The sequence below is a fragment of the Pleurodeles waltl genome, chromosome 2_1 (genome assembly GCF_031143425.1).
Source record: "Pleurodeles waltl isolate 20211129_DDA chromosome 2_1, aPleWal1.hap1.20221129, whole genome shotgun sequence".
Lineage (NCBI taxonomy): Eukaryota > Metazoa > Chordata > Amphibia > Caudata > Salamandridae > Pleurodeles > Pleurodeles waltl.
In genome coordinates this window covers 714,531,252-714,553,233 of record NC_090438.1, presented here as the reverse complement: position 1 = coordinate 714,553,233, position 21,982 = coordinate 714,531,252, and the positions used below count along the sequence as shown (strand labels likewise).

Here is a 21,982-nt window from a genome sequence, read left to right as displayed (position 1 = left end):
CACTGCCATTTACACGTCCCCTGTGTCCTCTCCCACTGTGTCTGTCACCCCCTCTTCCACACCACACAAACGCAGCCACCCACCCACCCAACAGCCATCCACCTCACGACAGCCTCCCGCTCCTGCACCTGCACCCAAAGACAGCAAACTTGTCTCGCCTACAACCACATCCTCTCCCTCCACTCCCATACCCACTGTACCTACCACTCTCCATTGTCCCAAGAAAATCTATCTCTCTACTGCTACCTTCTTTCCTGACCCTGAGCCCCCCCCTCCTTCTCGTCGGGGTAAAAAGAGCACCTCAGCCACCACCAGCCCTGCAGCCCCCTGCAGGGGTATTGGAGCCCACCAGCCCGCAGGTCTGGATCTTCGCCCAGCAGCAAGGGGACAGCCAGCCCACCCCCTGGGAAGAGGAGCAGAAGGCGGAAGGGCCGCCGCCGGAGCCCGGATTCGATATCCCCCCAAGACACTAGCCAGTCACCGTCAACAGCCACAGCTCCAAAGGGAGGAAAGGGCCACAGACTCCCGACTAAGGAGGGCAAGGGCAGCAAGGCGGAGAAGTCAGGCAGCAGGCCTGCTGCCCATGGAGGACCCGTCACAGCTGCCCAGGAGGAGCCCGCAACCCCCATAGCCGCTGCCCCGGGAGGAACCGGCACAGCTGCCCCGGGAGAGCCCACCACCCCCATAGCCGCTGCCCAGGGAGGACCCAGCCCAGCTGGCCAGGAGGGCCCCACCACCCACAGCCCAGGTGGGCATTGAAGGAGCACCATCCCCGCTGCCCAGGAGGGCACCACCAGGCAATGAGCAGTTGGCCATAGAATGGCCGCCGTCTCCAGCACCGCTCCGCTGGGGACCGCTGTCTCAAGAACCGCTGAACTGGGCCCTTCAAGGCAAGAACCGCTGAACTGGGCCCTTCAAGGCAAGAACCGCTGAACTGGGCCCTTCAAGGCAAGAACTGCTGAACTGGGCCCCGCCGTCTCCAGCACCGCTCCGCTGGGGACCGCCGTCTCAAGAACCGCTGAACTGGGCCCTTCAAGGCAAGAACAGCTGAACTGGGCCCTTCAAGGCAAGAACCGCTGAACTGGGCCCTTCAAGGCAAGAACCGCTGAACTGGGCCCTTCAAGGCAAGAACCGCTGAACTGGGCCCTTCAAGGCAAGAACCGCTGAACTGGGCCCCGCCGTCTCCAGCACCGCTCCGCTGGGGACCGCCGTCTCAAGAACCGCTGAACTGGGCCCTTCAAGGCAAGAACCGCTGAACTGGGCCCTTCAAGGCAAGAACCGCTGAACTGGGCCCTTCAAGGCAAGAACCGCTGAACTGGGCCCTTCAAGGCAAGAACCGCTGAACTGGGCCCTTCAAGGCAAGAACCGCTGAACTGGGCCCCGCCGTCTCCAGCACCGCTCCGCTGGGGACCGCCGTCTCAAGGACCGCTGAACTGGGCCCTTCAAGGCAAGAGCCGCTGAACTGGGCCCTTCAGGCAAGAACCGCTGAACTGGGCCCTTCAAGGCAAGAACCGCTGAACTGGGCCCCGCCGTCTCCAGCACCGCTCCGCTGGGGACCGCCGTCTCAAGAACCGCTGAACTGGGCCCTTCAAGGCAAGAACCGCTGAACTGGGCCCTTCAAGGCAAGAACCGCTGAACTGGGCCCTTCAAGGCAAGAACCGCTGAACTGGGCCCTTCCAGGCAGGAACCGCTGGCCCTTTGACAGACGTGGCAGGGCAGGATCTGTCTCGGGCAGGGCTGCAGGATGTCCTCTGGCCAACATGCCTCCTCCAGTGGCAGTGGAGTCTGTTAGGGACTGTTTGGACTGTGGCTTTGCTCTCCCCAGGATGGCCCAGTGGGCAGGCCACCCACTGTATGGACTGTTTGGACTGTGGCTTTGCTCTCCCCAGGATGGCCCAGTGGGCAGGCCACCCACTGTATGGACTGTTTGGACTGTGGCTTTGCTCTCCCCAGGATGGCCCAGTGGGCAGGCCACCCACTGTATGGACTGTTTGGACTGTGGCTTTGCTCTCCCCAGGATGGCCCAGTGGGCAGGCCACCCACTGTATGGACTGTATGGACTGTGGCTTTGCTCTCCCCAGGATGGCCCAGTGGGCAGGCCACCCACTGTATGGACTGTTTGGACTGTGGCTTTGCTCTCCCCAGAATGGGCCAGTGGTCATGGAGTCCCCTCGTGGATCTGGCGTCGTGTACTCAAGTGCCTGAGGTGCCCCCCCTTCCCTTCCCCCTGAGGTGCCTGTCCTTTTTTCTTTGTGATGCCCCTGCGGTGTTCTCTCCGTGGAGTTCTTGTCGTGGGACTGGGCCTTGCCCCTTTGCTCAGGACCCCTGTGGTCCACGGACAGTGGTTGGACTACATTTAGTAGCTGTATATATTTTGTACATAGTTTATTTATTTATTTGGATTACTGCTGTCCATTTTTCAATATATCTGCCCGTTTGAGATCTCTTCTTTTGGTCTTTGCATTATTTCGGAAGGGGGGGGTTTGTGGGTTGTGACAGTGATCTGTGGGAATGCATTGATGTGTGTTGTAGTGGGTGTGGGTGGGTGGGTGTGTGCCGGTAATCTTTTCCCTCCCCTGTGTCGTAGGTGCAGTACTCACCGATGTCTTCCGCGCCGCCGGGCGTGCTCCTGGTACAGGAGCAGGTATAGGAGTGCGGGGATGACCTGCAACTCGGGTTCCATACTGCCGGAATCTCGCGTGGTGTATGTGGAGGTGAGCGTTTTCCCGTTCGTAGTCTGTTTCCGCCGTGTTTTTATCGGCGGTGCTCCCGCCCCGGAAAAGGTGGCGGATTGGTGGGTCGTGATAGGGTGGGCGGTACATTGTCTGCCGCCTGGCTGTTGGCGGGGACCGCCGCGCTGTTTGTTTGTTCCGCCGTGGCGGGCGGAGTGTTAATGCGGCGGGCTGTGTTGGCGGTTCCCGCCAGGGTCAGAATTGCATATTTTGGACCGCCGGCCTGTTGGCGGGTTGGCCGCCGCTTTATCACCGACCGCCAGGGTCAGAATGAGGGCCAAAGTCTCTTTTTAGCACAAAGTACCTGGTTTGCGTGAAAAATCTCCGCAAGGGGCCGCAAAGGAGGAGAAGCGTGGAAACAAAGGGGGTGTGCGTCGATTTCTCGGCCCGCACACGGTGACGCGTCATTTAGTTTCCACGCAGGGACGACTGTGCGGCGATATCCGGCTCTCGGTCGTAGATCCTTTTTGGGTTGCGGGGTTTTCAGATGCCCCGGGGTCTGTGCGTGGAATCCTGGGCTTGTGGAGCGAAGTCACAAGCGCTGTGTCGTTCTGGTAGGCGTTGCGTGGAAGTTTCTTCCGCACGGCAGGCGTTGCGTCGATTTCCCCTCTGGAAGTCGGGCTGCGTCGTCCCAGGCCAGCTGTGCATCGGTCCGGTGGGCCGTGCATCGAAGTTCCGGTCGCAACGAAGGCGCCGTGTCGAACTGCTCATTGCGAAGTCAGGCTGCGTCATTCCGGTTTGGCGTGCATTGAATTTGCACCGCGGGGCAGGCTGTGTGTCGGTTTTAGCAATCTGTGCGTCTAATTTTAGCCACACAAGGAGTCCAGTTGCAAGAGAGAAATCTTTTTGGTCCTGAGACTTCAGGGAACAGGAGGCAAGCTCTATCCAAACCCTTGGAGAGCACTTCTTCACCACAGCCAGGGAGCAGCAAGGCAGCAGGACAACAGCAAGGCAGCAGTCCTTCACAGAAAGCAATCAGGTGAGTCCTTTGGGCAGCCAGACAGTTCTAATTGGCAGGATGCAGGTTCTGGTTACGAGTTTCTTCTCCAGGAAGTGTCTGAGTTGGAAGGGGCAGAGGCCTTGTTTAAAAACCCAAATGTGCCTTTGAAGTGGGGGAGACTTCAAAGAGTGGCTTAGAAGTGCACCAAGTCCTCTTTCAGTTCAATCGTGTCTGCCAGGGTCCCAGTAGGGGGTGTGGCAGTCCTTTGTGTGAGAGCAGGCCCTCCACCCTCCCAGCCCAGGAAGACCCATTCAAAATGCAGATGTATGCAAGTGAGGCTGAGTATCCTGTGTTTGGGGTGTGTCTGAGTGAATGCACAAGGAGCTGTCAACTAAATCCAGCTAGACGTGGATTGTAAGGCACAGAAAGATTAAAGTGCAGAGAAATGCTCACTTTCTAAAAGTGACATTTCTAAAATAGTAATATTAAATCCAACTTCACCAGTCAGCAGGATTTATGTCACCATTCTGGCCATACTAAATATGGCCTTCCTACTCCTTTCAGATCAGCAGCTACCACTCAAAGAATATATGAGGACAGCCCCAATGTTCGCTTAAGAGGGGAGCAGGCCTCACAGCAGTGTAAAAACGAATTTGGGAGCTTTACATACCAGGACATGTAAACTTCATAGGTACATGTCCTGCCTTTTGTCTACACAGCACCCTGCCCCATGGGTTACCTAGGGGGGCATACCTTAGGGGTGTCTTATATGTATAAAAAGTGGAGTTTTAGGCTTGGCAAGTACTTTTAAATGCCAAGTCGAATTGGTAGGGAAACTGCACACACAGTGTAGGAAGTTGGCTCTGTATGTGCTATTTCAAAGTAAGGAATAGCATGCACAGAGTCCAAGGGTTCCCCTTAGAGGTAAAATAGTGGTAAAAAGAGATAATACTAATGCTCTATTTTGTGGTAGTGTGGTCGAGCAGTAGGCTTATCCAAGGAGTAGTGTTAAGCATTTGTTGTACATACACATAGACAATAAATGAGGTACACACACTCAGAGACAAATCCAGCCAATAGGTTTTGTTATAGAAAAATATCTTTTCTTAGTTTATTTTAAGAACCACAGGTTCAAATTTAACATGTAATATCTTATTGGAAAGGTATTGCAGGTAAGTACATTAGGAACTTTGAATCATTTCAATTGCATGTATACTTTTCAAGTTATTCACAAATAGCTATTTCAAAAGTGGACACAGTGCAATTTTCACAGTTCCTGGGGGAGGTAAGTTTTTGTTAGTTTTACCAGGTAAGTAAGACACTTACAGGGTTCAGTTCTTGGTCCAAGGTAGCCCACCGTTGGGGGTTCAGAGCAACCCCAAAGTTACCACACCAGCAGCTCAGGGCCGGTCAGGTGCAGAGTTCAAAGTGGTGCCCAAAACGCATAGGCTTCAATGGAGAGAAGGGGGTGCCCCGGTTCCGGTCTGCTTGCAGGTAAGTACCCGCGTCTTCGGAGGGCAGACCAGGGGGGTTTTGTAGGGCACCGGGGAGGACACAAGCCCACACAGAAATTTCACCCTCAGCGGCGCGGGGGCGGCCGGGTGCAGTGTTAGAACAAGCGTCGGGTTCGCAATGGAAGTCAATGAGAGATCAAGGGATCTCTTCAGCGCTGCAGGCAGGCAAGGGGGGGCTTCCTCGGGGAAACCTCCACTTGGGCAAGGGAGAGGGACTCCTGGGGGTCACTTCTGCAGTGAAAGTCCGGTCCTTCAGGTCCTGGGGGCTGCGGGTGCAGGGTCTTTTCCAGGTGTCGGGACTTAGGTTTCAGAGAGTCGCGGTCAGGGGAAGCCTCGGGATTTCCTCTGCAGGCGGCGCTGTGGGGGCTCAGGGGGGACAGGTTTTGGTACTCACAGTCGTAGAGTAGTCCGGGGGTCCTCCCTGAGGTGTTGGTTCTCCACCAGCCGAGTCGGGGTCGCCGGGTGCAGTGTTGCAAATCTCACGCTTCTTGTGGGGAGTTGCAGGGTTCTTTAAAGCTGCTTCTTGAAACAAAGTTGCAGTCTTTTTGGAGCAGGTCCGCTGTCCTCGGGAGTTTCTTGTCGTCGTCGAAGCAGGGCAGTCCTCAGAGGATTCAGAGGTCGCTGGTCCCTTTGGAAGGTGTCGCTGGAGCAGAGTTCTTTGGAAGGCAGGAGACAGGCCGGTGAGTTTCTGGAGCCAAGGCAGTTGTTGTCTTCTGGTCTTCCTCTGCAGGGGTTTTCAGCTAGGCAGTCCTTCTTCTTGTTGCAGGAATCTAATTTTCTAGGGTTCAGGGTAGCCCTTAAATACTAAATTTAAGGGCGTGTTTAGGTCTGGGGGGTTAGTAGCCAATGGCTACTAGCCCTGAGGGTGGGTACACCCTCTTTGTGCCTCCTCCCAAGGGGAGGGGGTCACAATCCTAACCCTATTGGGGGAATCCTCCATCTGCAAGATGGAGGATTTCTAAAAGTTAGTCACCTCAGCTCAGGACACCTTAGGGGCTGTCCTGACTGGCCAGTGACTCCTCCTTGTTATTCTCATTATTTTCTCCGGCCTTGCCGCCAAAAGTGGGGGCCGGGGCCGGAGGGGGCGGGCAACTCCACTAGCTGGAGTGTCCTGCGGTGCTGTGACAAAGGGGTGAGCCTTTGAGGCTCACCACCAGGTGTTACAGCTCCTGCCTGGGGGAGGTGTTAGCATCTCCACCCAGTGCAGGCTTTGTTACTGGCCTCAGAGTGACAAAGGCACTCTCCCCATGGGGCCAGCAACATGTCTCTAGTGTGGCAGGCTGCTGGAACTAGTCAGCCTACACAGATAGTCGGTTAAGTTTCAGGGGGCACCTCTAAGGTGCCCTCTGGGGTGTATTTTGCAATAAAATGTACACTGGCATCAGTGTGCATTTATTGTGCTGAGAAGTTTGATACCAAACTTCCCAGTTTTCAGTGTAGCCATTATGGTGCTGTGGAGTTCGTGTTTGACAAACTCCCAGACCATATACTCTTATGGCTACCCTGCACTTACAATGTCTAAGGTTTTGCTTAGACACTGTAGGGGTACAGTGCTCATGCACTGGTACCCTCACCTATGGTATAGTGCACCCTGCCTTAGGGCTGTAAGGCCTGCTAGAGGGGTGTCTTACCTATACTGCATAGGCAGTGAGAGGCTGGCATGGCACCCTGAGGGGAGTGCCATGTCGACTTACTCGTTTTGTCCTCACTAGCACACACAAGCTGGCAAGCAGTGTGTCTGTGCTGAGTGAGAGGTCTCCAGGGTGGCATAAGACATGCTGCAGCCCTTAGAGACCTTCCTTGGCATCAGGGCCCTTGGTACTAGAAGTACCAGTTACAAGGGACTTATCTGGATGCCAGGGTCTGCCAATTGTGGATACAAAAGTACAGGTTAGGGAAAGAACACTGGTGCTGGGGCCTGGTTAGCAGGCCTCAGCACACTTTCAATTGTAAACATAGCATCAGCAAAGGCAAAAAGTCAGGGGGCAACCATGCCAAGGAGGCATTTCCTTACACACAGGCTTTGCAATGGCAGGCCTGGGACAAGGTTAAGGGGCTACTTAAGTGGGTGGCACAACCAGTGCTGCAGGCCCACTAGTAGCATTTAATCTACTGGCCCTGGGCACATATAGTGCACAGTACTAGAGACTTATAAGTAAATTAAATAGTCCAATTGGGTATGATCCAATTTTACCATGTTTAAAGGGAGAGAGCATATGCACTTTAGTACTGGTTAACAGTGGTAAAGTGTGCAGAGTCTAAAAACCAGCAAAATGAGGTCAGAAAAAGAGGAGGAGGAGGAAGGCAAAAAGTCTGGGGATGACCCTGCAGAAAGGCCCTTTCCAACAGCCCATATATATGAGTCATTATTAGATATTATCAAAATATATGTATAAAATACTTAAACTGGCCAGTCCAAAAAGTCCAAGTGTCCTAGGCACATAAGACACTTGTAATTGCGCCAACTTGACTCCGGACTGCAAAGTGGCCTCCGCATGGTAGGGGCATCAACGGGTCAGGCAGGCACCTCAGGGGTGACTGGGTGGAGGTCGGGGGGGGTTTTGGGTTTGGGAGGGAGGTCCTTGAGTTTGGTCTTGGGTTTGTTGGGGTGGGGGGCTTGGGCTTGGGTTTGGGTTCTGGTGGTGTGTCTTTCGGTTTGTCCTTTGGAGGGGAGGGCTTGGGTTTGGGGGGGTGGTTGATTTTGTGGCAGGAGGAGAGGCATGGGCAACACCAGTGTGGCAAGGGAGGACTGGGAGGTGGAAGGGCTGGGTTTTTGGGAGGGACACAGTGCGTTTTGGGGAATCACGGGGTGGGAGAGTGGTAGTGGAGAGGGTAAACTCAAAGAAATCTTTTCTTAGGGACACATTGGTGATCATGGGAAAAGCATTTGGGATTGGAGGGAGAGGGAGTGGTTGTGAGGTGTGTTCGTGTAGATGTCTTGGGTCCAGGTGCGTGGTTGGAAGGCATGTGTGTGCTGGGTTTCTGTTTGGTGTGTGAGTGTGGGCTTGTAGGTGTTTTGGGAGGAGGGGGGAAGAGGAGCAGGGAGATGCCATGGTGGATGGGTGACTGTCTGTTGGGGTGGTGCCTACAGGTAAGGTGGATGTGCTGCTTGTGGGGATGTTGGTAGTTGTGGTGAGTGCGCATGTGGTAAATGGGGTGGATGTATGCTGGTCTGGAAGTGTGGTGACTGGGAATGATGGGGCTGGATCAGGGAGTGTTGGTTTCTTGCCAGCAGGTGTGAGTGGTGTAGTGTCTGTGAGAGAGGGGATGGTGTGGGGGTCAGTGTAGGGAGTGGATGTTGTAGTGTGTGCAGGTGGGTGTTGTCTGTGTGCATGCTGGTGGTGGGTTTTGTGTTGGCTGTTTGTCACTGCGAACTGTGTCTGTTGAGGTGGATGGATGACGGTCTGACTGTGTGCTCTGGATTGGTGTGGGAAGAGGGATATGGGATTGGGGAGAGGTAGCTGGAGGGGGGACGGAAGACAAAGGGACACTGGCTGCCATCAGCGAGGAGGCCAGAGCCTGAAATGATCTCTGAAGGCCAGCCATGGCACCCTGAATACATTCCAGGTAGGCATTGCTCTGCTGCATCTGAGCTGCCAGTCCCGGATTGCATTAATGATTGTTGACTGACCCACAGGGATGGACCTCGGGAGGTCAATAGCCTCCTCACTGAGGGCTGACTGGGGCAGGAGCAGAGGTGCCTGCAGCAAAGGAGACGCCCACCCTCCTGGGTGAGTGGGCACGGGCAACTGGGTGGGAAGCTACAGGTAGGGCGGTGCTGGTAAAGGGGGTGGCAGACAAGGATGGTACTGGGCTGGTCCAAGATGGGTCCGCCACTACCAGGGAGTGTCCACCGGAGGAGGAATCCAAAGATGATGCAGATGATCCTGTCTCTCCCGTGGTACTCCCCTCGCCCTCTGTCCCACTGGTCCCCACGGCTCCGCTGGTGTTGGCCTCTTGGGTCCCGTGGGCTGCTACTTCCCCACTCGCCGGTGCCCCTTCTCCTGATGATGCTGATGCACACAAAGACAGAGGAGGAGAAGGAGGGAGGGAGAGAGAGAAAGACAGGGTGCAAAAGGATCAATACCTACCTACCATCAACACAGATCAACATGTACATCTCTCCAATTTTATTATGGCATGCCATTCCATTACAATGATACTGTATTTTAGAAAATATACATTGTGAAATGCAAAATGCAATGCTCAAAAACATGCTATTGTGAGAACATTTTGACTTAGTGAATTGGTCAAAGCTGGAACACTGCATAGCAGCATTGTGATTGCCAGGGTGATGTTATGCATGACATTTAAACAATAGGGTTAGACTCCAGGGACCTCCCAGGGGACTTACCACATCTACTAACATACCAAAGTTGGAAAGGCTAGTCCACAGGATGATAGCTTCTACAATAGATGTTGCTGTGCTATTTGCTCACACAGAGTTACATTTAGCAGAATACCATGGTTGTGTACCTACACATATCCTAGACTCTTAAGTCTACATAAGTAAGCATGGTAAAGCGTCATGGCCATACATGTAGAGGACCCCTAATGCCACCCCCACAATCAGTCCATGGCAGCTACTGTGCAAGACAGAGATAGCCTCAGTCATAGTGGGAGACAAATACTGATGTGATAGCACATACACCTCAGTTACATTGATGCAGATGGAAGAAGCTTGTCTGACACAATGCGTATGGTGTTCACACTCACCCAACCATTGAATATGTTAATTAGATTTACACTGACATCATTGTATTGCGACACATTATCGATTCAGAGCGTCCCAGGGTGACTGATACCCCTTGTCCATATGTATCTACCACTGATAACATACACATTTGCCCACAAGTAAGCCACCCAATCCCAAACGAGGCCTATCATGTGCCTGGTGGGAGCCTGAGCTTACCCCCTTGTGGCTTCTGTGCTGCCCTCAAGCGCCCTTCCACTTCAGGGAAGGCCACCACCAAATGTGGGCCATTAGGGGGGTCAAGGTCCGACGGGCAACCCTCCCTTGTTGGGAGGACGTACCCCGCTAGGCCTCTGCGGTCTTCGGGCCCAGAATCTGAGGTCCTCCCACTGCTTTCTGCAGGGGTTGTTCTGCCAGCTATGGACCCCCAGGGTCCACACGTTTGGCGATGGCAAGCCATATCCCCCTTTTCTGATGAGCGCTGACCTGCATTGGTGACACAGACAGACGGAAAAACTCACGTAGAGTGGCACCACATTAGCAGCAGAGGACTACTTGTACCATACGCATCACATTCCTACACTAATGTGTCTTCGTGGCACAAACGCATGTACTCCATAGCCACTGCATGCATCCACTCCCTGTGCAGCGTGGCAATGACTTACAGCCTCACACACCCCATCACACAGGACAATGGAATTGGGCTCACCTGCTCCTCTGGTGTCCCATCGAGATGCCCATACAAGGGCAGGACCCCGTCCACAAGTTTCTCCAACTCCTCCTGAGTGAAGGCTGGTGCCCTATCACCTGCAGGGCATGGCATGATGGTTCCCAGAGACAGTACACAGCAGCTCACCTAGTGGAGGTCTTGCTTGCACAAGTTTCAGGAGTCAAGTGAGCTAGGTGGCAGAAAATGGTGGTTACGGCACTGCTTTCCTGACCGTCACCACCGGCGGTAATCATCATTGGCTCCATTCCTCCATATGCAGCAATGTGATCCAATGAGGAGTTGCACGGCGATTGCGACCGCCTACGGCCATGATGACATATGCCAGCTGAATTAGGTCACTTCCATCTGTCCAGTGCATGCGGGCCGTTTTAAGACACTGCTGTAGGTGACTGAGATTTTTAACTTTAATAATATTAAATTCATTCAATACATTTTACTTGTGACCATTTGGTCCATTACTGGTGTTTTTACTGTTTGTTGTCTGCTTTACTGCTTTCTCTTTGGGTTTTAGTTGCTCTCACCGCCCGTGTTCAGTGGCCTCAGCAGCAGAGTAAGCCCTTTTACTGCTCCCTCCCCCTATCTCCTGCTACTCCCATCGCCTTACCCGTTCGTTCCCTCTCTCCTCTTTCCGAGTTGGCATCTTGGTTCACTTCGGGTAAGCTGACAGCACCTGTTTTTTCTCCTTCTGACCAGACACTTTGGTAGACGCCATCTTGAAGGTCAGCAGTCTAGCTGCCACCCTCCTCTTGCATTTTGACCCCATATAAGGGGCTTGATGCTGAGGACACGCAGCGTTTTAGGACACTGCTGTAGGTGACTGAGCTTTTTAACTTTAATAATATTAAATAAGTTCAATACATTTGAATTGTGCCCATTGGTCCGTTACTGGTGTTTTTACTGTTTGTTGTCTGCTTTACTGCTTTCTCTTCTTTGGGTTTTAGTCACTCTCGCTGCCATCCTTTGCCCGTGTTCAGTGGACTCGGCAGCAGAGTAAACCTTTTTACTGCTGCCTCCCCCATCTCCTGCTACTCCTGTTGCCTTACCTGTTCTTTCCCTCCCTCCTCTTTCCTCGCTGGCATCTCGGTTCACCTTGGGAAAGCCGACGGCGGCATTTTTTGTCCTTCTGACCATACACTTTGCTAGGCGCCATCTTGAAGGTCAGCGGTCTAGCTGCCATCCTCCTCTCTCATTTTGACCCCATACATGGGGCGCGATGCTGCCGGTGTGCGCAGAGGGCGCACCGCTGGCACGGCAAAGACAATCCTGTCTGTGCCTGGCCGGGCCCAGAGGCCTGTACCCCTGCTCCTATCAGGAGGAGTAGGATTTCCTACATCCCTGATCTCCTCCATTCGCTTAGGTCGGGCCCCTCAGAAAGTTGTTATTGTCGCTTAGACCCCACTGATGCTAAGTGGCACTGCTCTACCTGCCTCTGGCCCCCCCTAGTCTGAATTGATGACTGTCCCCGTGCTACAGAAAGGCCCACACAGTACTTTCCTTTTGGCTAGTTTCCGTTCCTTGGCTGCTCAATATCTTGATAGTAATCTTCTCCTGAGTGATCTTACACCTACCGCCTTATTTCTTACTGAAACATGGCTCCATGAGGGGTCATTACCTGATGTAGCTCTGGCTTTACCCCAGGGCTACTCAATAACTAGGTTGATCAGAACCACCTCAAAAGGGGGAGGAATTGCTATCATCTTTAGGGAATCAGTAAAGGTCATATCCCGGCCCCTGCAGCTGCCTCATCGCGAGAGCATGTTTTTCTCCATCTCACTAAATCCCCAATGTACTTTCTTAGGAGTCCTAGTGTATCGCCCTCCTGGTCCTGTTAAAAAAAAAAGTTAAATCATTTTCTGAGCAGGTCGCTGAATTAATATACAATAAATCAAACTTCACAATCCATGGTAACTTTATATTCATGCAGAAAATCGGGATAACGCGGCTGCTAAAGTTCTTCTGACTGACATGGCTGCTTTGGACACAATTGGTCAGAGGTCCCACACATCGATTTAATTTTCAGTAATGTAGTTGGCCTAACTTCCTTTCCCCTATTCCTCTGGCCAGATTGTTTCTTAATTTACCTTAATTTGGTCACCCCTCTCATAGGCAGATCTTCCCAAATAATAACCCAACCTTATATGCGCTTGCATATGCTTAATGCCAAGTACTGGATCAGCACTTTGGGGAGTCTTAAACACTCGTTACTGGAGAATAATGCCTGTCCCTTAGATTTATTTAACAAATGGATCATCAAATGGTTAGATGTTCTTCTTCCTTATACAACTAAGTCTGGGGGCTGTCTGAAAAATGGCACCCCTTGGTCCTCCTCCCATCTTCTCCAACTTAAGAGGGGATGCAAACACCTGGAAAGAAGATAGAGAGAATCCCACGATATTTCTCTGAAAGAAGAATATAGGAAAGCTATTATATTGTTTCATGCTGAAATTAAATTAGCTCAAAGTGCATATTATGCTACTAAGATAGAACAGAGCTCTAAATCTCGTAAAGAGATTTTTCCTCTAGTCCAAGAAATTGCTCATCCCCACTCTCACAGTGAACTTCTGGAAGCCTCCCAAGAACACAGCAACAATCTGGAATCATTTTTCAGCAAAAAAATTCAAACATTTTTTCTGCCTTCCCGACTGGCACTCTCTATTCTCAAGCCCCTGGAGAGAAACTTTTCAATGGTTCCGCAATGCTTTCACAGTTTTTACCTCTCTCTGTGGACTTGGTTTCCAAATTACTTTCTACCCTTAAATCGGGTTCCCTACACGATCCTGCTCCCCCTGCAATATTAGCACTAGGGACTTCTGTCATAGTTCCAGTGTTGACCGACCTGCTGAACTCTTCGCTGTCTAGTAGCATTATCCCAGACCAGTGGAAACATGCTATAGTTAAACCCTTGCTGAAAAAACCTAATCTAGACTCAACTGTGCTCAATAATTAAGGCTCGTCTCCTTGGTGCCAGCCCTTTCTAAGATAGTTGAAAAACATGTTAATGCACAACTCTCACATTTCCTTGAAGACAACAATATTCTTCATCCCTCTCAAATGGGCTTTAGACCCCTACACAGTACAGAATCGGTCTTGATTGGAGTTATGGAAGAGGTCAGGAAGCGTCTTGATCAGGGATCTGTGTCGGCTATTATTATTCTTGATCCTTAGTGCTACATCCGACACAGTCGATCACAACATTTTACTTCTAAGAATGAGAGAGGTTGGAGTTACAAGCAGCGCACTGAACTGGTTTTCCTCCTTTTTAGAGGAGAGATCATTTCAGGTGCTAGATCGGTCATTTTTCTCCAGCTGCTTTAAGAGCAGCTGTGGAGTGCCATAGGGCTCGTCTCTCAGCCCCACGTTATTTAACATCTATATGTCCCCACTAGCAAAGATAGTGGAGCCATATAGTCTTTCATTAGTGTCATACGGAGATGACACCCAGTTGGTGGTCACATTCTCTACTAAGTACAGTTCTTATGAGTCATCACTCCCCCCTGCCTACGGGCAGTGTCTGAATAGATGTCCGAATGTAAACTTAAGCTGGATGGAGACAAGACCAAGGTAATGATCCTAGGACATTGCTCTAGGCCAGGTCTAAATTCCCCTTTGTTGCACTCGCTAGGGGATTTGCCCCCTCCCAAGGAATATATCAAGAGCCTAGGTGTTTGGCTTGAACCATGGCTTACCATGGATCATCAGGTTAAGAACATTTCTTCCATTTGCTTTAGTACATTCAGGCTCCAAAGGAAGGTGTTTAAAATACGTCCATCCATTGCAAAGAGACTTACCATCTAGACGCTCATTATTTCCCGTTTAGACTATGGTAATACCTTGTATCTTGGTGCCCCGAAATATGTGAAAAAGAAGCTACAGGTGGTGCAGAACACCCCTGCCCGTCTCCTCTTTGACATACCCAGGCATGAATCTGGCAAATCAGCCATTTCTTCTCTGCACTGGCTCCCAGTGGAACAACGTATATTTGTTGTGTTGTATTGTATTCACAGGGCACTATACAATAAAGGCCCCCCTTTTTTAAGGCCCCTTGCTTCTTTTCTCATCAGCCGCCTTAGCCTCAATCCCCATAGTAAAAAAATCCAAATGGGGCGGAAGCTCTATGGCGTATCTCGGAGCCAAATTGTGGAATTTTCTTCCGATCGGCCTTCCATGAACTAGCTATGAACTTACCTTTCGTCGCTCACTGAAAACTTTGCTGTTTTAAAGCTTTTTCCTCGGTGTGTGTCTTTGAGGTCTGTGACTAGCGATGGGAGGCCTATGGGAAGCCATGCGCTCTACAAGTTGCTATATCATAACTTAAACATAACATAGCGCACGACAGGCAGCTGCCATTTTGGGCACATTTAATAGTTTGTAAAGGAAAATTAGTGTGTCACGCTAGACATATGTACCAAATGCTGTGTAGGCCTATGTTCAGCCATCATGGCTGGGCCCTTAAATGTGAAAATCATGCCACAGTGATGTATGATGGGGGATGTCAATTCCAGTGTATGTCCAGTGGCTTGCTACCTCATAGGCGGTGTAAACAAATTAACCACTGGCATTTGTACATAGGTGGGACGAGCTGGGCAAATATGCAGCTTTTAAATGGAACATTAGACATGTGATGTGTGTGATATGCTGTTGTTCAGGGCCTGTAACTAACAGCTAGGTTGGTTTACATGGGCCCTCTACATGGCCATAATGGTATGCGCAATTGTTGGGGCCTGTCTACGGTGTTTGTTGTGTGCAACAAGGATCTTGTTAGCTAGCATGTGTTGACTGGTCATGAAGTTGTACATTCTCTCCTCTCCATCCTAGATACCCGGTATTGGGGAGAATGAGACATGCACCAGTGTACCGCCTCCTAGTGGACCTTTCAGCCCTGGAGTAGTGACACATCATCCAGACCTATTGTCTGAATTGTCACACCATAATGGTACTATGTGCCAAGTTGGAGCCAGATCTATTGCCTGATATAGGTAATCCCTACGCCACCCCTCTGACAGTACAGGTCTTGCTGTGCTATGCTTCCTTGCCTCTGGCTCTTTCCAGATTACAGTGGGTTGGCAGAAGCGATATCACAGCCATATTCACTCTTGTGTTAAAAGATGTACTTTCTGCTTTACTGAAGCGCTTTACTGCTTTACGCATGGACAGCTACATCAGGTTCCCCCAATGTGTGGATTTGTCTACTGTTAAGGCTGACTTCTATCATATTGGACTCATCCCTCATGTGATAGGGGCCATAGATGGCACCCATATTGCTTTGGTCCCTCCCATTGCCAATTAACAAGTCTATAGGCACAGGAGAAGCTACTACTCCATCAGTGTGTCTCGCTGACCAGTACATCTCCCAAGTGACGGCCAAGTATCCAGGATCTGTGCATGACTCCTTCACTCTGAAACAGAAACAGAAACAGAAACAGAAACAGCAATGTCTCACACATGATGGCCCAACTACAGAGAGAGAGAGAGAGCTTCACTCATTGGTATGTTTGCAATAGGATGTGGGTCACTGTAATGTCAGCTGTCATCGCATTCAGCCCTATGCCTCCACCGGTATTGTGACAGGTCCTACCTTTGTGCACACAGGTGACTCTGGCTATCCTAACCTTCCCTGGCTGCTGGCACAAGTAAGGTACCCTACCCCGGATGGGGAACAGCATTTCACTGAGGCCCACGGCATGACGAGGCGTGTTCTAGAAATAACATTTGGGCTCCTGAATGCCTCCATGTCTCTGGAGGTGTCCTCTGCTACACTCCCCAAAAGGTATGCCAGATCATAGTTGCCTGCTGCATGCTACACAATCTGGCCCTGAGACGTCAGATTCAATTACTGGCTAAAAAGGAGGAGGCAGCTGGACCAGTGGCTGATGATGGGGACATGGAAAGTGATGAGGAGGCTGATGAGGAAGGTGCAGCTAAATCTAGGACTAAGCTGATCAATCATTACTTCCAGTAACATACAGGTATGTTCTGTGTGTGTATTGTTAGGTGTTTTATTTCCAAATTGCCTTATGACAGTGCTCCTCCTGTCAGGTACATCATTGTAGATGTTCAGTGTACCTATCCCTCGGTTTGACTTGAGGTGGGCAATAGGATAGCCTATCGGGAGCTGTTTTACTGATGTCACCTCACTGACGTGTGGTGATTCCACATTGGTAGGTTAATATTTCCAATGTTCAGGCATGTGGTGTGCCATTTTGCCTGCAATCTCCTGTGCAGATGTTGTCCCACCTAAAGATTGTGTACTGTGTTTCACACCCTATCAAAACAGTTGTTCTCTACGTCATTCATGGACATCGTCCTTTCCTAACAGTAGTAAGTGTAGTTATTTATCCATTTCAGCTGTGAGCTACTGCATAATAGCCATGTGATTCCTGATCTTGTGGGTGTGACATTGTCTTCTGTTGTCCCCTGTGTTGTTGCCACTCCACACTGTGCAACAGCAATGTACTCATTATGTGCTGTGGCTCCCACCATGCCTACTATCCTGATGTGAGTCCCTGGCTTGGTCTATTTGCAGGTTGGATTTGTGGATCTACTCCTATGTGTAGTTGGGCTAGTGACTCACTTGCAACTGGAATTTGGACCCTGTCTGGTGTACGGTATCACCTGCAGGGAATGCCTCCCTCTGCTGTCCATGTGACATACTTTTGGTAAAGAGGAATTAACACACGTTACATTTAGGTAGGATTTACGTTTGTACATTTGACAATAAAGACACAAATACATTTCCTATATTCAATGGTGTTCATTGTGCACAAAGTGTGGAAAAGTTGAAGAGTGGGGTCACGGTTGGAATAATCATCAGAGTTGGTGGCCTAGCTGTAGGCAGTACAGGTCCAGTACCCAAGGGCCATATGAAAATGGAGAAATGACATTGAACAACCAACAGGGTGTCTCAGTGGCACACAAGGGACTATTTTCAGAAGAGGTCACTTCCTAGCAATGGGTTTAGGCTTGGAATCTGCCCCTGCAGGATGTCTGGATGGATGACTATGTTTCTGGGGGGAGGGGGAGGGAAGGGGTGCTCAGCTGCAGAGAGTGGGGTGCCAGTGGCCTGCGGTTCCACTGGCAGGGCCTCCATTCCACTAGGTGAAGCTGATGTTGATGGCTCAGTTGGTATCTGGCTAGTGGAAGTGGTCTGTTGGTGGTTGTAGGAAGCATGCAGGATGGTTGGGAGCTCCTTAAGCACTCCTGTAATGAAGGCCATGCTTTCATTGTGGGCCTGCCACTGCTGAATGGCCTCCTGATGGTATTGCCTCTGCAGCCTTAGGTTTTCCTCCAGAATGGTGATTATTTGGCCCATCTTGCCCTGGGATTGCTGGTATCCTCCCAGGACTTGGGAGATGGTTTTCTGGTCAGTCGAGTCCCTTGAGGGCCCCATCCCCGGACCCACAGGTGCCCTCCTACGGCCCCTCACCCCCTGTTCCTGTGCCCACTCCCAGTTACCCCAGGACCATCACTGTCTTTTGTGTGAGGGGTCGACTTAGGTCCCTGTACTGTGGGGCACACTGCTGATTGACCAGTCCTGGGGGCACAGGTTTGAGGAGCAGGGTTTGGCTGAGATGTAGATGCCACAGGTTGTGGGCAGGGTGAGATTGGGAGTGGTGGACTGAACAGGTGAACAGGTGTCCCTGATGGGCCATTGAAGTCATCTATGTCCAGACAGCCAGCCCTCCCAGGATGAAGGCCATAGTGAGGACAATGCCAGAGGATGTCTCTGGCATCCTCTCCATGGTGGCAGTGGCAGGGATACCTGTGAATTACGTGGGAGAGTATCACATGGTGGAGATGTGAAGGCTGGTCTCTGTGTCTGATGCATACAGTGACTTAACTTGATCACAGTTATGGCAATGACAGATGCAGAACTACAGACATTGTTTGTGGGTAATGGACAGTAAAAAGGGTAGCATGTTCCATTGAGAGTTGCTGTATGAAGATTGCATTTCTGTCATTGCGATGTGTAGGTCCTCAGTCATAGCATCCTGTTGTCGTTGCAGGTGCCATAGTTATATATGCAGGTGTTGCACTGTGATTTGAAGATCAGGTTTTCATGTGGATGCGCAGGTGCATTGTGGAAGTTGTACTGATAGTTATTGGCAGTGCTATCCGTGCAGTGGCCAGGGACTGTCTGGCCATTGTAGATTGGTGGTGGGGGGGCATGCAGGGGAGGGGCTTTAGGTGATGGTGTAGAAGGTGTAGTGGAAGATAGGGTGACTTGGGGAGTGATAGGGTGGTGGGGTAGCATGCTGGAAGGGCCGAAAATAGTGGTTGGGGCATGTTGGTTCATTACCAGTGTCCAGTCCTCCAGTGATTCCAGTCAGGCCCTCAAGATGCAGGATGTCTAAGACCTTCTCCTCCCACTATGTAAATTCTGGGGGAGGAGGTGGGGGTCTAACCACCAGTCTTCATCACGCCAATTTGGTGCCTGGACGCCATGTAATGCACCATCCTTCTAGGGTCGTTCCACCACTTCTGGATGTCTTCTCTTGTGCGTGGATGGTTCCCACTGAGTTAACCCGATTCCCTGCCATGACTCCATTTTCCTGGCTATGGATGTTTGCTGGACCTGTGCTCCTACCAGTTGTGGCTCTACCCTAACGATTTCATCAACCATGACCCTCAACTCATCATCTGTGAAGCGTGGGTATTTTTGACGGGACATGGTGGTTGTGATGTGAGTGGGAGTGTGTGTAGTGTGCAAGGATGCAGTGTAGGGAGCTTGGTGGGGGGTGCTTGGTTGTGTGCTGGTTGTTTGTGGTATTTGTGTGCTGTGATGATGTATGTATAGTGTCAATGGTGCAGTTGTGTGGTGTGTGCTGAGTGTTGTGTGTGATAGTACAGATGGTGTACGAGTGGAGTGTCTTTGGTTTGTGTGGTCCTCGCTGTCGGTGTATGTTGTTTTGGTTGCAAAGGGTTGTGGGGGTGTGTGTTTTATAGTGGTGTTTGTTGGTGTGTCTTATGTGTGTCAGGTGTGGGGTATTCCATTTGTCCAATGTGGTTTTGACTGCGGCAGTTCACACCACCAATGATTTTCCACTGTGCAATGACCGCTGGCCTGATTTGTGGGATGTTAATATGGAGGGCGGAATTTGTTTGGCGTGGCGGGACCGTCTCTATCCCTCTCTCGGTCTTCCTGGCGGTGTCTGATTTGTGGCTGTTTTTAGTCACATTTATTTGTGAACTCTAAATATGGCTGGCGGGATACCGCCAAAACTAGCGGTCTTTTGACTCCCGCAACCACGGCGGTCTTGCTAAAAGACCGCCAAACTCGTATTGACCACCTGAATCTGTTTACATTGTTTTCTAAGTCTGTGTTCAAGAAATGCTTTTCCTCCCCACGTAAAGAGTCCCTTATGCCAAATATGTTATTTTGCGTTTAGTGGGTAGACTTGTGTATTTTTTTTTTTTTTTTTTTGCATGTTATGTTTCTTAAATTGTTTGTTTCTGTGTATTGCCAGTGAAAATAAATGTGGGAAAATAAAATCTTGTGTATGAAGTGTACTAACTAACGCACTTTCTTTCATCTATTTCTACACAGCTAATTTCATACATTTTTTGTTGTTACCACAGTTTGTTAGTAACAACTGGAATATGGCTATATGCTTTTGTTTATAACTGCTACATATCAAAGAACAGTATTGTGTTAGCCCTACATGCAGATCCTTTGAGTGCAATGTGCTATTTAGTACCATTGTTGAGGGAAAGGTGGACATGACTCACATTTTATCAAGTGGATTCTGATTAACCAAAGCATAATGGTAAATTTTAGCAGAGTAGTTTGTCGTTAGCGTTTATGTAGGCATGTTTACTTCAGCTTCGGTCTGAGGCCTGTGCCCACTCACCTAGACATTTGTCATTTTATTCTTATTATTATTTTAGCAAGGCTTAATTTTACTGGCGATGTCCTATTACTTTTTGTCAGCTGCACTTTCATGCAGAAATTGTTATTAATTTCTCTGCACAACATTTCAACCTGTGCTCACTGCAAGGCTGCACACCATTGTTTACCGGGTATTGCCGGTCCAGAGAGTACAATCCCTGCCCTACGCAGAAAAGACACAATATTACGTCGGGGCAGTCCTCAGAACAACATCATGATTTATTATTAATTAACATGCTGCCCAAACTAAGTCAGAGGGGACATTCCAGCCTGCCTGCCATCTCATGCTGCACGTTGTCGCATTTTCTGCTGAAACCAAGCACTTCTTCTTTGTCTATGTCGGAGGACTCCCAACAGAATAATAGACCTCTTCTTTATCTCTAACACAGAGGGTGGATTAGGGCTATCACTGCTATTTGCTCTCATGTAGCAACTTAGTAGTGTAGGTAGGGATACTAGATACACTATTGTGACAATATGGTGGGACTTTTCCTCTGTTTTACTCTCTTAGTCACTCTCTTAGTCACTGCTATAATAGTATTGTGTTTTATAATCCTTATAATCGCAATTCATGCCTTTTTACGTAGTATGCAGTTGCTTCCATAAAACATGTTGAACCAAGATTCTGCTTCTGTTTGTCTTTTCATGTTGGAGACTTGTAGAACTGAGAGAAAGGGGTATGATGTGTTCTACCACGACTTCCCTGAGGAGTCTTAGTGTCATGCGATAGGCTGCCACAAATCATCTTTACCTCTGGCACTGGTGAGTTGCTGATAGCTAGCCGGAAGGGTTAGGCCAACAGCTGTCACACAGTGTGGGATTAATCCCCCATGCTCAGTCCTGCTGCCTCCCAAAAACCCAGAAGTCTTGTTACTACAACGGGAGTCCTACGACAAGTTTAGACTGTCATTATTTAAGTGATGCTTGGAGAATAATGACATTTGTAAGCTTAGGCCTTGCAATGGATAAAATACATATTTCACAGAAATATTGTTTCAGCAAAAAGTTAGAGCACTTTTTACAGTTATGAAATCATCATTGCAAAATATATGTTTTGAAACCATTGCTTTTGTGTGATACAAACAGCTTGATTGACACTTGTTCGCCTCACTCATTAATCAGGCATATGGCCAAAGACACGTTATTAACACCAAAACGTACTCCACAAAGCCCATTAATGATCTTTCATGTTGCTATGTGCTCTTTCTTGTTGCTTGTGTGCTCAATTCCTTGATTGACGATGGCTTTATGTTATTCAGATTGCCTAGTTTTCATTAACTTATGGAGTGATAAGAGGACAAGATTCGGACACTAGACTAAGCCTTATTCATTGAGTCCATTTCATGGTATTGTCGCTTTTATGAATGTTCTGCAAAATATCACTTGTGCTACCAACCTGGCCCTTGCACACCTCACATGTCCTTAAGGGTGGGTGCTCTGCTCTCAAATTAAGCAAATTGCCTTCAGCCACGCACAGTTTATGTAGT

The 21,982-nt window shown here is 49.9% G+C and overlaps 1 protein-coding gene across 3 annotated transcripts in view; it reads left to right on the top strand.

Annotated features, from left to right (window-relative positions):
* The window catches only part of SLC35B3 (solute carrier family 35 member B3), a 292,399-nt gene that overhangs the window by 180,545 nt on the left and 89,872 nt on the right, over positions 1–21,982 (top strand). The window lies entirely within an intron of this gene.